Source organism: Petaurus breviceps, unplaced genomic scaffold (assembly GCF_028583685.1).
Source record: "Petaurus breviceps papuanus isolate PSGF00001 unplaced genomic scaffold, PetGlider_PUasm1.0 140, whole genome shotgun sequence".
NCBI classification, from domain to species: domain Eukaryota; kingdom Metazoa; phylum Chordata; class Mammalia; order Diprotodontia; family Petauridae; genus Petaurus; species Petaurus breviceps.
The window spans coordinates 27974589-27990070 of NW_027185698.1; positions in this window are offsets into that span (position 1 = coordinate 27974589).

Here is a 15482-nt window from a genome sequence, read left to right on the forward strand (position 1 = left end):
ACTCAAAATCCTTCAATGGCTCCCTGATGTCTACCAAAATCTGATATTCATAGATTATCATGTAAATCTATCCACAATCTGGCACACATAGGTTGGAAATAAATTGGACTACTTGCTATTCGACATGTATGTCTTAGGGCTCATCACTTTAGAGTTAGAGGAGACCTAGGGATCATCTGCTCCTACATGCTCATTCTATAGATGAGGAAACTGACAAGGGATATTAATTTTATTCAGTTAGGATTTGTACTTAAGTCTTCTGGTGGCAAATACACCATTCTTTCTACAACTTTTCCTTTGCATCTATGCCATTCCATATATCTGGGATTATTTTCCTTCTTATAATTCTTTAAGACTCTGTTCAAATACAATTCCTTCTGAGAAAATTTTAAGGGGCGTTCCAGCCTGATGCCTTAGATAGTACTTGGTTTCTACCTCTCTTATGGGCATTTCTTGCATCATTCTGTACTATGTTGTTATTGTTGTTCAGTCATGTCTGACTCTTCATGACCCCATTTGGGGTTTTCTCAGCAAGTGGTCTTTCTTGGAATGGTTTGCCATTTCCTCCTCCAGCTCATTTTATAGATGAGAAAACCAAAGCAAACAGTGACTTGTCCAGTAAGAGTCTGAGGCCAGATTTGAATTCAGGAAATGAGCTTTCCTGACTCCAGGTCTGGCACTCTATCCACTATGCCACCTAGCTGCTCACCACTCTGTACTATAGCTATTTGTAAATGTGTAATGTTCCTTTCCTGAGGGCAAGGACAATGTCATTCAAACATTGCATTGCTCCCAAAGCCTAGTACACTGCTCTGCCCATAATGGCTAATTAATACATTTTCTTTAAGTTCAAAGCTTGAACAGTAATTGCCAAAGCAGTTCCAAAGAAGGAGAGATCACAAAAATGCAAAACGTGTCATGAATGTAAAGGTCCATGAATGAGAGTTTTATGGAAATGGAAATATGATAGGAAATTTTGCTTTTTTTTTGTTTTTTTTTTTTTGGGTGGGGGAAAGAAGTCCAACTCTACAAACATTTGGAATTCCTTTTAAAAGTTGCCACAAGAATTTCTTATTGATGAAAGAAAAGGGAAAAAAAAGCAATTTTATCTTTATGTTTTTTTTTTTTAACAATCTAGATGGGAGTCTCACTTTGTCTCCATGTCATGAATAATGAAATGGGAACAACATCAGTTGCCAGTTCTGAAACACCTTCAGTACTTGAAAATGCAAGGATCCATATTGCCCTTTGAAAGAAATAGATGTTAAATATTAAACCTGGCCTGAGAATTACCTGGCCCAGCTAAGAAGTGATTTAAGATCATCAACTTAAATGGCAATGTCTTGAGGCTGACAGCACAAGAAAACCCTGGCATTAATGATGTAAATTCAATTGAACAAATTCAACAGACTTCTACTGAGATCTGATCTCTTCTATCTAAAGCCCTGTGCTAGGTGATTGCAGGAAGGTGGTGTAGGGTTGGTCATGAAGAGGAATAAGACATGACTCCTGCCCTTAAGGAATTTATGATCCCATTTTAATCTCTTTGATGATTGCATTTGTGATGATCCGTTTGGGGAGTAAGAATTTTTCACTGCTAAGTTTAGATGGTTAGATTCCCTAAATTACCAGGTCTTGTCCCTTGCCTGGCACAATTTTAATTCAGAAGTTGCAGATTTGCCTCATACTCATGTTCAAATACTCATGGGAAACTGATCTGGACATTTCAAAGAACAATGTGCACTGAAGATTAAAATTCTAGGGTCCCCAAACCAGTTTTTACAAAGCCTAGCAGCTGACCTAATGAGGAGGTTGTCACAGTGATTCAGATGTGAGTTATAACACCATCTAATCCAAGAGAATGGTGACAGAATATAAAAGAGGGGATAGATCCAAGATATACTTCTAGTTCCATATTTTAAGACTATAGTTTCCTTGATGTGGATAGGTCTACCACCAGTGGAGATGGCAACTTTTCTATCATTTACCAGATGAACTTCTAGAATAGTAGCTGTTACCACAGACTGCTGATAAACCTCTCTAAATTTAGTCAGGCCTGTCCTTAGACAAAAGGCATAAAATTCTTAGCTGGCCCCTTACTCAAAGCCTTTCCACCTCAATAGGGCCTGAAGGGGAAAAAATGGACACAATCTAGGTATTAGTTTTGTGTGGGGATTGATTAAAGGTGTTCTCCCCCATCCTCAATTTGAGTATATCTCTCACCCTATAGATAGATTCCAATTTCTCACATGGAGAGATTTCTGTAGCTCTGTGAACTTGGAAAGGGGAAAAAAAATCACTTTATCAAAATATAATTGGTTTACTTTGTAATCTTATGTATTTTATTTTGTGCACTTAAAAACATGATCTGAGAAGGAATCCATTGACTTTCCCAGACTCTGACAATGCTATTTGTGACCCAGAAGTTAGATATTTGTTGTTGCATTTGTCCCTTTGTGTTATAAAATGAAACAACCTGTTTTCCATCTTTCTTTTTTTCTTCAGGATACCTTTTTGCTTTACTTTGTCCAGAAGACAGATTAGAGCACTGCAGTTAGACCAGTGTTCTGATAGTAGGGATAGGAAGTCTATCCATGTAGGTTCCTTCACTATCTTTGCCCATCCCTTCTTAGGACTGGTAATGCTGTTCCAAAAGAAGTAAATGGAAGTTACAGGCACTCCCCTCCTAGTCACTGATAACAGATCAGTGACTCGAGACCTGAGAGTAGACTTTTAAATTTAAAAGATGGCAGTGGAGCTGATTAATTTCTGGTAGAAGCATTTGGCTGAAGCAGATTCGTATATTGTATTTGCCCTGAGAAGGAAGCTCATGGACAATATTTCTGCACCTCCTAGCCTGAGAAAGGAAATTTCTGAAACAGTATGCTTTTCAGTAAAAAAAAAAAAGTCTGATCCCTATGATTTAAGGGTTAGTAAGGGGACCTGTGACTTGGGGAAACAAGGGAATCTGCCTCTAGTTATTCCCTCCCCACACTTACAGTGAATGATTTGAATAAAGGTGGTCTAATGGGAAGAATGTTGCATATTCAGGAGCATCTAAATTCAATTGCCTTTTAAAAGTTGTCTATGGGCTTTTTGAGTACCTAATGTGCATTCTATATTTGCTTATGAGTTCCTAAAAGTCCTTTGAGCATTATGTTTTTTCTATGTCTGCTTATGAGCTACTATTTCCAACATTTGGGGAAATATAATAATATATTAATATAGCAATAATATCATAAAAGTTATATTAAGACTCTTTTGGGTTGTTTTCATTTAGGAGTAAACTTTAGGTGGGGGCAATAAGCCACAGAGATATCATCCTCTTGCAATCAGCTCCCAAGAAGACATATATAAAAATAATAGTGTTAATAACAATAACTAGCACTTATATAACCCCTGCTTTGTGCCATGCATTATGCTAAAGTCTTTAGAATTATCTCATTTGATCCTCACAAAAACCCAGAAAAGGTTGGCACTATTCTTCTTCTTCTTCTTCTTCTCATTTTATAGATGAGGAAACTGAGGCAAACAGGTTAAGGGACTTGACCAGGGTTTCATACAGCTAGTAAGTGTCTGAGGTCAGATTTGAACTCAGGTCTTCCTGACTCCAGGAACAACACTCCATCTACTGTGCTATCTAGAGGCCCCATAATATATATAATGAAAGCCCTGAGTCTTTGGAGATCATGGTCCCATTGCCAGTTGCAATTAGATAAATCTTGTGAGGGAAAAAAAAGTTAAAGAATTCTAGGGTCTCAAGCCTATGTGCATGGTATAAGCATTCTCCTAGCTCTGATCATGTATTTTTTTTTAATCAAATACTTTATTAACTTCTAGTTTACATCATTCATTTCTGTAAGATTTTGAGTTACAAATTTTCTCCTCGTTTTTCCCCTACCCACCACCCCAAAATATCCCCTCCTCCAATCTGCTCTCTCCCATATCTTCTCCCCTACCCCCTCCAACTTTCCAGTAGGGCAAGGTGGATCTCTATGCCCCAGTGCCTGTATGTCTTATTTCCCAGTTACATGTAAAATAATAATTTTTTTTTTCATTTTTCAAATGCTTTATTAACTTCTGATTTACAACATTCATTTCCACCAGATTTTGAGTTGCAAATTTTCTCCCCATTTTTCCCCTACCCACTGCCCCAAAATAGCAGTCCCACAGGATATCCCCTCCTCCAATCTGCTCTCTCCCATATTTTCTCCCATACCCCTTTCGACTTTTCCAGTAGGGCATGGTGGATCTCTATGCCCCAGTGCCTCTATATCTTATTTCCCAATTACATGTAAAATAGTATTAATAATAGTATATATATTTAAACATTTGCAGGAGGAGCCATCTTCACTATGATATTTCTATGAGGAACTCCTAGGGGGGTATCATAATAATATGCATTTGCATCTCCAATCATGATAGCAGTTTCCATTACCTCCTCCTTTAGCTTTCTCAGACAGTCTCTAAGTGAGTACCAGGGTCTGTCTCCCCTAGGCCACATAGATTCAGTAGGATATTGCTTTTTGCATGCCTCTGCAGCTAAGACTAGCAGATTAGTTTTGTTGTTACCTCCTTGCATATGGTGATCCCTAAAAGCTTGGTGTACAAAAGGATTCTGACTGATACTTAACGAATTTTAAACAGTCCTCATTGTCCAGTGTTATTCCTCTGGTGCCTTCATCAGTGATTCTTACTATCCAAGACATTAAAGACTCCCTCATTCTTTGGGTGAATCTGCTCAATATATCAGTGATCTCCTGTTGAGTTAAATCCTCAATTATCTCCCTGGACTCTGTTTTGCCCCATTGGTTCTCCTGTCTTCTTCTTCATATGGGGAGAGCTTCTACATTAGAAGACTCCTCATCTAACCTTGGTCCATTCTCCTCACACACATTCTCCTGGAAGCTGTCAGAGCAACTCTGCCCAGCCTGTACAAAAGCTGCATGCACATTCCTTCTGCTAGTTTTTTGCTTCCTGTTAGCTATATGAACAGGAGCTTGCTCCTGGACCACATGAGTCCCTCTAGTTTGCTCTTCTGAATGCTGTGATACAGAAGAATCCTCACATAAACCAGCTGATTCCCTAGCCATTTGAGCTCTTTCCTCCAGCAGCTTATCCCTACTTTTACACATAAGGAGATAACTTGTTAGCAGCACCCAGCCTCTCCTGCACACTCCTGCCAGTTCTTTGCCTGGTTCTATGGGTATTCCTTGCAAACATCTTTCCAAATCTCCAGGTTCTCCCTCTTTTAGCCTTGGTTCCCAGTTTTCACAGGGCCCTGTGCTTTTAGCCCATTCTCTGGCTAGAGAGGAATAAGGCAAATCCTCCCATCCTGGAATAGCCATTTCTCCCTCTAAAGCCCCACTGCTTCCAAATAGAGGCCTGACATTTTGTGATCCCATCCTCGTTGCCAAATGTATCAGCAATGCAATATTCACAATGCCTATGGAAATTACAGATATGCTGATACAGGACTCCTGCTGAGGACTGCCAGGGGCCGGAGTGGCTAGGAGCACGCTTCCTGGATGCTGGGTGGTTGCTGTGAGTGGGGAGAGGAGGACCTTTGCCTGAGGTAGCCTGTTCTGTTTTAAAAGCTTGAGAATGTGGATGCTTTCTACTTTATCTACCTGTGCCAATTTCATAACTATTCTGATGGCTTTGACTTTCTGGTTTTGGGACTCAGTCTTTTGGTATTTTAATAAATTTTCTAGCTTTTTCCCCCATATAGCAAGCCTGATATATTTTGTGATGGATAATTACATCACCATATCTGTAATTTCCATAGGCATTGTGAATATTGCATTACTGATACAACATTAAATTTTAAATCTTTGAATTCCAGATTCATTCCCTTCCTCCCTTGTCACCCACCCTTACTGGGAAGATAAGCAGTTAAGTATAGGTTGTACATATGTAGCTATGCAAAACATTACCATAGTGGATATATTGCAAAAGATTGACTATATCTCCCTCTCTCCTATCCCACCTCCCACTTGTTCTATTCTCTACTTTGATCCTGTCCCTTTTCAAAAGTGGGTGCTTCCAACTTCCCTCCCCCCCCAGCCTGCCCTCCCTTCTATCATCCCCCCTCTCATCCCCTTCCCCCCCTACTCTCCTGTAGGGTGAGATACCCTATTGAGTATGTATGTCATTCCCTCCCTTAGCCAAATTCAATGAGAATAAGGCTAACCCATTCCCTTTTGTCTTCCTGTTCTTCCCCTCCATTGTAACCATTTTCTCTTGCCTCTTCTATATGAGATAGTTTACCCCATTCTGTCTCTCCCCATCTCCTCTCATTATATTCCTATCTCCCCTCTTAATTTCACCTTTTAAGTATCATCCCTTCCTATTAAATTGGTCCTGTGCCCTCTATCTATGTATACCTGTACACATATATACACACATTCATATATGTATTCTGATCATGTATTTTTAAATGACTGTCTATTTTCCCATGAATTGTCTAAATTCTTTGGCTTGGCATTTGAGGCCCTCAGTGCTCTGCCTGCAAATAATCCCATTTCCCACTCTTACATATTCTGTTAAAAGAACACATAATCTACCTTTGTAGGACTATCTTATATTCTTAAAGGCATATTCTTTGTTTGTTAAACTAGATCATACACTGTTCTTGATAGATGCTCTCGCACTCTCTTGTGTTCTCACTTTTGCTGACACTTGTTTGTCTTCCCAGAATGCCCCTTTCAATCATCTTTGCCTGCTAGAATTCCAAGGCTCAGTTCAAAGGCTACATTCTCTATTTTTCCAATTGTCTGTGATTTTCCCCTCTTCTGTCTCCCTGTGATGGTTCAAATCTCTCATGACCCTGACCATATCCATGGATACCATTTGTCTTTCAGTGTCATGCCATTTGTAGATTTTTCTTTTCTTTGTTACTAAGTGTTTGAAAGGCAGGAATTAGGCCTAATTTATCTTTATATTTCCTAAAGCAGATAGCTTGGAACCTAATGCTTACTAGATAATCAGTAAGCATCTGTCAAACAGAGACTAAATTAATGAATGACAGGAGAGAAAGCCAGGTTTGTAGGAAACATGGAAAGGTCATTCTTAGACACATAGTATTTGAGAAGAAGGCAGGCATAGAAGATAGAGGGCTGACCTGGAGTCAGACCTGAGCTTAAACCTGGCCTCAGAGACCTACTAGCTCTATGGCCCTAGACAAGTCACTTACCCTGTTTGCCTCAGTTTCCTAATCTAGAAAATTAGCTGGACAAGGAAAGGACAAACCACTCCAGTATCTTTGCCAAGAAAACCCCGAATGGGGTCATGGACAGTTGGACATGACTGAAAAATTTGAGAAGAATGTGGGATATTTAAGAGAAAACATCGAGGACTACAGAGTCTCCTTTGTGAGGAAAGTGAGTGAGGAAGGAACTAGAGAGAAGGAAAAATCCTCTCCATCAGTTAGGGTCAGTCAAGGCTTTAATTGCCCCTTCTTGGACCAGGTTCAACTGGTATGTGAGACTCGGGTCTCAGGCCTCTGCTACTCCCTCCCCAGGCAAAGCCTAACAAGATTATAAACTCTTTTTGCCTTTGGGGGAGGGAGGGAGATGTTTCTGTTTAACAAATCAATGGTGAAGACATGTTCCCACATTGTTTACATGTTTTAGCTAGACCAACATAAGGCCTGGGCAAGCTTGATCAGCCAAGTCTAACTATTTCCTTTATCATTCAAGCACATTTGGGAAGCAAAATCTCATACCTTGAAAATCCCACCAAAAAACGTCCTCTCCAAACACCTTGGGGAAAGTAGCATTCTATCTTTGTAGGTCTGGAAAAAGCTCTCATTACTTCAGAAGGAAAATGCACAAATGCCTTCAAGAAAGGATTTTCTATCTCCAATCCTTCCCTGCTGAATTCCTGGCTGTTTATGGTCTTTGATATGCCCTCTAGGGAATGATGGATTTCATTTTGGCTACTTCCTTTGTTAAAGATGGATGAATGAATGAATAGTAATATTGGGACCTTACTTTATATAGGTTTTCATAAAGCTTTTTCAATACCTTTTGTTTTTAGGTCATTTTCATTTCTGGACATACGCTTTCTCCCTACCCTTGCCTTCACCTCTCCAACCCCCAGTGAATCTTCCTTTGTAACAAAGAAAAGCAGTTAAGAGAAACCAATACATTTTGGAAACTAATAGTAAATAAAGAAAGGAAAAAAGAAAAAACAACATAGCAGCTTCATTTGAAAATGTTTGAAACAGTCTGCCCCCGTAATCCCTCCCTCACCCCAGCCTTTCTATATCCTTTCTATGACAAAAGGGGAGAAGTGAATTTCCTCTTCTCTTCTCTAGGGTTGAGTTTGGTCCTTACAAGTACACAGCATTCACTGTAGTAGTCTTCTATGTCTATTATAATATTATTTATATAATATATTATTATTTTGCCTTTTGGAGGGCAATTGGGGTTAAGTAACTTGCCCAAGGTTACACGGCTAGTTTTTGTGTGTGGGTGTTAAGTGTCTTAGGCCTGAACGGAACTCAGGTTCTCCTGACTCCGGGGCCGGTGCTTTACTCACTGCGCCACCTAGAAGACAGACTTCTATTATAATAATGTTACATTGTTATCATAATCATAGTATATATTGCTTTTCAAATTCTACTACTTTATTCTATATCTCTACACAACACTTCCTGTTTTTCTCTGGATTCCTTCTAGCTGTTGCAGAATAATAATGTCATTATATTCTTGTACTGCAATTTGTTCAGCCTCTCCCTTTTGCTTCTGTTTTTTTTTTTTTGTCATTTCTAAAAGTGCTATAAAGGGGTTGTAGCAGGGAAGGGATGATGGTATGAGGGATGTGTGCAGTATATAGGAAGTCTAGGGGGAGAGTCAGCCATACAGCCTAGAGAAAAATAAAGACATGAATGGTTTGGGTGGCCACCTTATAAAGGAGATACTTAGAGGAATCAAGTAGAGGGAGGGATCATAGGGGTGAAAGATATTTCCAATGGGTGAAATCCAGGGCTGGAATGCGCTCCAGGGTGGAGAGTTTCTGTGACATTGTAGAGAAAGTCTAATAGGATAGTAAGGGGTAATAGACTGCAGAGGGCATGGATGTTTCAGGAAAAATCTATCTTGAGTGCTGGATAGACAGCTCAAAACACTCATTTTCCCAACCTTAGTTTTGAACCATCATCCTCATGCAAATACTTCTCGACTTTGCAATACCTGACTTAGAAAGCTAAGAAAATTGTCAAGGGCTGTTCCCATTCTATGCCAGTGTTTTCAGTAACAACATTCATTGTTGTCCCTCTTTGCCAAGCAGGAGCTGATCAGTGGTCTCTTTAGCTGTGCTGAAAGGAATGGGGAAATGCAAGTTCAAAGTACCCTCAACTTTTCTCACCACAAGCTGATCCCAAAGGATGGGGTAGGAACAAGGAGAGAAGGATCAGAGGCAAGGCAAATGTTATCAGTACTTCATTCTTACATATGGAATACATTTTTTCCCCCATGGAGATATTGTTACCATAGGTAGTGGGTGTCAAGATTCCACAATGAATAACTACCAGAGTCCTTCAGTGTCTGACAGAAGACCTGTGGCTCAAAAGGCACTCTTCAACTTAAATGTCCTATGTTATTTATACACACCCTCTGATGTTTCATTGTGACATGGTGGTGAATCAGGATTATGAAAAACTATGCTAACAGAGTATATCCTCCAGAAGAAAATAATAGCACTTATTCCTTTGTACAAAAAATTATGTGAATTGGGACCTTGGACTGATTATCTTAACTCTCCACCTAACCAAGTAAATTGAAAGCCCAGAAAATACAAGGGGTGTTAGGAAATCAGTTTCAGAACCACAAATAATTTGCACTAATTCCTACTCAGTTTCAGTAAATGGTTTAAGAGTTGTAAACAGCTACCAGCCTCATTGGTACTGTTTGTACAATGCTAGTTATTTTGTGATTAGGGGACTGCATTAGTGTCGCGAAAAGAGCAGCAGTGTTGAAATCAGGTGACCTGGGTTTGTGTCTGGACTTTGCCTCTTACTAGTTGTAGGACCTCAGGCAAGTCACCCTCTCCAAACTTTAGTCTCCTTATCTGGTTCTCAGACAATAGGAGCACATTCTACCATTGGGCAAATACTCAGTTTAGAAGAAACTTCCAGAGTGTGTACTCTATTGGAATAAATTTTGAGAATCCAGAATCACCTCCATTCTATGATGAGACACGAGAGTGATATTTTAGTGTAGAATGTGTGTGTGTGTATGATTGATATATGCATCTATACCTATCTCTCTCTCTCTCTCTCTCTCTCTCTCTCTCTCTCTCTCTCTATCTATCTATCTATCTATCTACCTATCTATCTAGATGGTTGGTTGGATGGTTGATTGTTGTTCTTTGTTTTTGATGAGGACCAAAATGACATAACTACGTTGGGGTCAAGGTACAGTGTGACCAACTGTGGCTGATAAGACCAATATGAGCTTGGAAGGCTCTACCATAGGTTGAGCACAAATAGTCTATGTGAACATTTGGAATGGATATGGGTCTATGATTGTAAGGCAGAGTCTAATGAGTATCTTAGAAAAGGCACCAAATTAAATAAACTGTGGGAGAGAGGAAAAGGTACTTCAGGTTAGGGGGAATCAGGGAAGATTTCAGATCCATGAAAGATTTTGGATTGCACCTGTTCTATGTAGTGCCAATGGGTAAATGTTAAGGGAGGTAGATTTTACTCAAATATATGGGAAAATTAGAGTTGTTTAAAGTGGAATGCGATGCCTTGGTAGATGGTAAATTCTGTTACTGGAGATAGTCAAGGAGAAAGTAGGACAACTATATTTTAGGGATGTCATGTAGGGTATTTATACATATGGTATGGCATTGGTGTCTATGATCTCTTCAACTCCTAGCTCTGAGATACTCTGTGTATAGGAGTGAGAGTGTGTGTGTTTTACATTTTAAGTATAAATGAATTAAATTAATTTTGATTTGATAATTTTTTTATTTCTTAAGCTTTATTCTTTCAACCATTTGCTGAATACCTTTTAAGTGCTTTACCTTGCTTCTTGCTATAAGAGCTGTAAGCTTATACTCGTTTCAAAGAGTTTGGCCCAGAAATTTACAATAGAAAAACAAAGTGGATGATGAATGTTTTCTTATTTATGATATGCCCTTGGACATGCTACCCAAGAAGTGAGTCCATCTATTTATATCTATCATATGGATGGTACAGATGTACAATGATGTAGGACCAGAATTGAATAGGAGTACTTTAGGCTAGTGGCAGGTAGGTGGCACAGTGGATACAGTTCTGGGCCTGGACTCAGGAAGACTCATGTCTCTGAGTTCAAATCTGACCTCAAACTCTTATTAGCTATGCAATCATGGACACTTAATCCTGTTTTCCTCAGTTTCTTCATCTGTAAAAATGAGCTGGGAAAGGAAATGGCAAACCATTCCAGTATCTTTGTCAAGAAAACCCCGAAAGAGGTCACAAAGAGTTGGACGTGACGAAAAATGACTAAACAGCAGCACCAACAACAAAGCTCAGGCTACATTATATTTAGGGAAATGTTCAATGTTTTCATTGATACAAGCCTGCATATACTTCAATGGATTTCTGATCTCATCCAAGAGGCTATTTCCTCCAACAACGTAGATTACAATCCATCTGTGCCCACCCATCTTCTGTGAGTCTTACATATGCCTTCTTTTAATTTCACTGGAGGAGGTCCATCTAACATGTTGGGAGCCTTAACAGTTTGTCCTGATATTGTGAGATTACCAGGGTTATAGATGAGCTATCAGTTATTGTTTACTCTTGCCACATGACCAGTCTATCCTCTTTTTTCCTCAAACATTTCTTTGATGTCATACTTTACTCTAGTTCCTGTCACTCCTTGTTTGTAATGTATTGCAATATATTTATACCCTTACCAGGGGTGGGAAACCTGTAGCTTTAAGGCCACATGTTGCCTTCTAGGTCCTTGGGTGCAGCCTTTTGACTGAGCCCAAATTTTACAGAACAAATCCTTTTATTAAGGGGATTTGTTCTGTGAAGTTTGGAGTCAGTCAAAAGGCCACACTTGAGGACCTAGAGGGCCACAGGTAGCCTCGAGGCTGCAGGTTCTCCACCTTTGCTTATACCCTCCATGTGCTTCTCCACTGCACTCTGGGAAAAGTTAATTTTTAATTCTTCAGAGACTATGATATTCCCTGACTTGCACTCATGAAACAGTATTGTTAAATCCAAGTTGGGCCTTTGTATTGAAGTTTGGGATTATTAAAAGAACTAAGAAATTTCACAAAGGCAACCCATCCAACTCTCGTCCTTCTGTTAAATCCTGGGTCTGAGTTATTATCTATTTGCAACCAATCAACAAGCTTTTAAGCATTTAGAATGTGCCAGAAAAAAAATAATAATACTTGAGCATTTATCCAAGATGTGTATTTGATAGGTGAACTCTTCAGGATGTCTGTCTCTTATCATCTGTCTAACTCTGAATGTCTTAGTCTAAACAATAGCTATATGATGATGATGATGATGATGATGATAGCCAGCATTTACATAGCACTTTAAGGTTTTCAAATGCTTCACAAACATTATCTTATTGGTTTTTACAACAACCTTGGAAGGTTGGTACTATTATTATCCTCATTTTACAGAAAAGAAAAATGAGGCAGGAAGAGGTTAAGTGACTTGTTGAGGAGAGAGACTTAAGTTGTGCTTTGAAGGAATGTAGGGATGATTAGAGATATGCTAGGGCATCCCCAAAGAGAAAGTGAATTTTCTAAAAATTTCAGTTGCTCATTTCACTGTTCCCACCCCTTCCTCCCATGTCTTAAATAATGGATATTTCATGCTAAAATAATAGGGAAAGGAAACAAACATTTATTAAACACCTACTATGTGTCAGGTACTACACTTGATTCTTTGTAAATATCATCTCATTTGATCTAAAGGCTATTGCAGCATCTGATTATTCCAGCTCTTAGATTTGTTCCTCAAAAACACTCCACCAAAGAAAGTTTGGTCAATTAAACAGAGAACTGATTTTCATGGCCAAAAACTAGAGTTTGGTTTCTGTCTTCCTCTCTTTGGCATCCAAGGAAATCAGTTTCTTCATCTGTAAAATGGGTGGGGGTCAATGAACTGTGGCTGCCATATTGCAGAGGGCTAGTTTAAGCTTCTAAACGAGTGCCCATTGAGGAAAGTGGTTTTGTAATCAAGTAGCCATATTATATAATGTGAGCTGGTATGATGGTGTTTGGGTTGTGCCTCTCCCTCTCTGTCTCATAGGCCCTGTCAGAAAGGCAGAAACTCCCTGAGGCCTCAGGGAAAGTAAGTGACTGGAAAGAAATGTCAGCAAAAATGAGCCTCCAATTTCATTGCTTCTGGAAAATGAAGCTGGTACTATTGTTCTGGGCTAACTGCCAGCTGAGGCCACTAACTGCTTCAGATCTTTTAACCAGACCATTTCTGTTTTGAATAGGGTTCAACTCCATTGGTTAACAACCCAGTGAACTCTCTAGGTCTGGGCTAAATTGAGCTTCTGAATCTAATTTCAGTCCCAAGGGTGGGACCTGTTCTTTGATACTAATTTTGGTAGTTTTCCCCACACAATTTCTTTGTGTCAAATACAAACATGCAATATTTATAAATATATGTGTATTTCTGTTTCAGAAGATCCTGACATCCTAGATTTATAACTAAAAGGGCATGGTTATCATCTGAATCAGCCCCCTTATTTTAAAGATGATAAGTCTGAGATCCAGGGAAAGTAAGTGATGGATACCCAAGATTACGTGGACGGGAAATAGTGGCATCATTTGAACCCAGGTCCTTTAATTCCAAGTTCAGTATTCTTTTAGCATACTATACCATGTTGCCTGGTTTGTTTTATACAAACTCAACCCTTCACTGATTTGATATTCTCAAAAACAAATGTTTCTTTCTTTATTTAAATTAACATGATTTAGAAAAAAAAAAAAAGGTGCTACAGCCCTTCTCCCATGATGTATATATCTCCAGAAAGATCAGGGACCACTCAAGACTTACTATCTAGCATTTTGAGTTTATAAAGCATATTTTTTAGTACTTAGTACTAATTATCAGTACTTATCAGTACTAAATATCAGTACTTATCAGTTCTCCTTCCTAGAAGGCAGTTCCAAGTGGCATTGTGTTAGAGTCAAGATTCCAGCAGCATAGCAGGAGAGGTAAGTACATTAGTTGATATCATGATGTCGTGATAGAAGATAGTGGCTGGAGTATGGCCAATATCATGAATCCAAGGTATCTTTTGTGAGATTCTTCCATTTCCTTAGAAAGAAGTTCCTTGATATGTTTGAAACTATTGCTAATCTGTAAGCTCCTTCATGACAAAGTCTATATCTTATCCAGCTGTATGTCTTCTCTATCTCCTAGCAAGGTCCTTGGAATTTAACACGGTAAACATGCTGAAGTTGGATTCAGAAGACTTGGATTTAGTTTCATCTTAGTCATTTCTTAATTCTGTTGCCTTGTGTGAGTCAGCATGTCTCTTTGAGACTCAAGTTCTTCCTATGTAAAATAGGGATTATACCTTTTCTATTTCCCTCACAGAGATATTGTGAAGATGAAATAAGGTAATATATGCCAAACATTCCATATTTGTAATTCAATATACAAATTCAATCTTTTAAATAAACATCAACACAATTAATTGCTATTCTTTCAACATGTGATCATTCAATAAACGTCTATTATGCCCCTAGAATTATGGTAGTCCAGCCCTGGAGCCAGGAGGACCTGAGTTCAAATCTGGCTTCACTTACTACCTGTGTGACCTTGGGCAAGTCACTTAAACCCATTGCCTTGCCTTCCCCCCTCCAAAAAAAAAAGAATTATGGTAGTCCCTGGAGGAGACACAATGTTTAGATAAGAACTTTCTCTTATGGAGCTTATTATCTACTAGTTTGTTGAATGTTGTAGTCCATTGGTATACAGCAATGGCTCCTCTCTTCATTGAAAGGGTACCATCTTGCCTTCTAACTGTTAAGTCACCAGATTATATACTGAAGTGTACTGAAAGAGCTTTTTTCTCTGAGTCAGATACTCTCTAAGATATATGCTTCCCATTAGTGAGAGTTAGTAACAAAACCAGCTACTACTGGAAATCTAAACTTGACTTGACTCTGTAAGACATAACAGAACCATTGGGAGAACCAGAGAAGCAATTCAAAATTTAACGTCTCTTTTTCCAATTCTGGCAACAACAGAAAGAGGTAGATAATTACAATTACAGGGACTTAGGCAACTTGAGTTCTGTTTCAAGTTCTGCCACTGGGCAACCTTGGAGCTTGACCAAGATTGAGTTTTGAGTCAGGGAACCTATTACTTGCAACATTGGAAAAGCCACTTAAAATTTCTAGACTTCAGTCTCCCCATCTGTTGTGTGGGAGGATTGGACTAGATGGTATCTAAGGGAGTTTTCAACTCTAAATACATGATCCAATTATTC